Source organism: Alexandromys fortis, unplaced genomic scaffold (assembly GCF_014885135.2).
Source record: "Alexandromys fortis isolate MF-2015 unplaced genomic scaffold, M_Fortis_MF-2015_v1.1 scaffold_1, whole genome shotgun sequence".
Classification (NCBI taxonomy): Eukaryota; Metazoa; Chordata; class Mammalia; order Rodentia; family Cricetidae; genus Alexandromys; species Alexandromys fortis.
The window spans coordinates 35,531,853-35,533,852 of record NW_026067927.1 but is presented as its reverse complement, the minus strand read 5'-3'; positions in this window follow the sequence as shown (position 1 = coordinate 35,533,852).

Below are 2,000 nucleotides of genomic sequence, written 5' to 3'. Positions count from 1 at the left end.
TTGCTATAAAGCTCCAATAACTAGGATGGTTCAGCACTGACAGAGATAATCAAACACCAGCAGACTGGGATGCAGAATCCAGAAATACACACACAGAGAACATTTTTGGTTAAAAACTCAGACCAACTCAGCTAGTATAACAAAGCCCATTTTAAAGAATATCTAGGTCATTTCTTATTAATAGTGCTGAAGTGACTGGGTATTGATATGGGAGATATAAAATTGAAGGTTCAAAACCAATCTAATCTATGGTGGTGAAAACAAAAAGTTGCTGACTTCAGGTGGGTAGGAAGAAGGCTCCAAGGAGCTTTTGGTGGTCATGTGTCTGCTTATGTTTGGTCCTGGTCCTTTGTGTCTGCTTTACTCAAGATTCATCAGGGGTTGTTAATCATCTGGCATACATTCCAAGCATGTACTAGTCATATCTACATCTGCATTTGTATCTGTCTCCTGAGGTTTTTATGAGGACTCTGTATAGATGAAATATTGTTTATTCCGGTTCTAAATAGAATTCTACCTGCTGTGCTATCGGTACTAACAAAATACCACCTTCCTTTTTGGTTAAAAATGCCATGAAGTATAATGTTGTGCAAAGAAGGTTGTGTGTGCAGCCTTGCCTAGCTGGGGACACCAACCGAGCTCACAAGCTTTTCCATAGTGTAAGTCTGGCTTCCTCAGAACACACAAACAGCAAAGTTTCTAATGAAATTCAGGTTCGTGGATTGTCAGTTCAACTTTGTGTGTGTGTGTGTGTGTTTTTTTTAAAGTACTGTTAAATAAAATCTCAGGAAAAGACTTATGCAGGAGAAAAGCTAATAAAAACTGATTTAAACGGTATATCGTGAAGCAAAATTATGATCTATCAAAAGCAACAGAGGATGACTGACATAGCTAGGCTCGGGTCTACTGACAATATATTAGGTTTTTTTCATTGTTTTTATGGAGCTATACATTTTCTCCACTCCCTTTCTTTCCTCCCCTCTCCCCAATATATTTGAGTTTTAAGTGTGGGGAAAATGTGCTGGGCAAAGGGGGAAGGGTCTTTGTCTCAAAGCATGAACCACTGTCAGAGTTCACTAAGAGGTCAGTGGGTAAGCTGCCCATCTCTAGGTCAAATAGTAGCAGACCTCTTGTCCTCAGAGACCAAGCACTAACACTAACATCAGCACTAAACACACACACATGGGGCAGAGCATTCCGTGGGTGAGACACTGGGCTGAAGGGAGCCATGGCTCCCAGTTAGAGAGGGAGTTGAGCAAACGGGTACAAAGCTCCACTCCACCCAAAGCCACCATTCAACTGCAGTCCCCAGGAATGGAAAGAATTCAACAGCAAGAATATGAGAAGCTGGACAACTGATAACAGACGAAGCAGATCAGAGAAGCCAAGTCCTAACCCAACAGTAGCAAAGAGAGACCCAGGGGTCAGCATTGCAACATCAAGAAGCTGTTTTCGACTCTTGAAGACTGCTGAACTGTCAGACAACACCCTTGTCCCCTAAGGCCGCCACTGCAGGAGACTCAAAGAATGGTTCTGGAGAATCTGAGTAGGTCTCGGGATAACCAAGTCCAGCAGAAGGTAGAAGCAAACAGAAAGACTACGGGAAACAAAACATTGTGGAATTAACTATATCACTTTCCTTCCCCCAAACATATCAAAGACCTACCTCTGAATAGAAAAGAGAAGGGGAGAGGGAGGGAGGGAAGGAGGAAGAGAGATCACCTCATGAACTATTAGATTCTTTAGGTATAAAGGTAACTTTTATTTTTAAAATAAAATTCAGGATAAAAACACTGAAAGAAGGAGAGGAGCTGAAAGTCATCAGCTTTGAAGCCACTGTAGTTCAGCTACCAGAGTTCAGGGGGTCAGCAGTAGGCAGTCAGCTACAGGGGGGTCAGCTGCAGGGGGTTCAGCTGCAAGGGGTCAGCTGCAGGGGGTCAGCTGCAGGGGGGTCATCAGTAGGCGGTCAGCTGCGGGGGGGTCAGCTGCAGGGGGTCAGC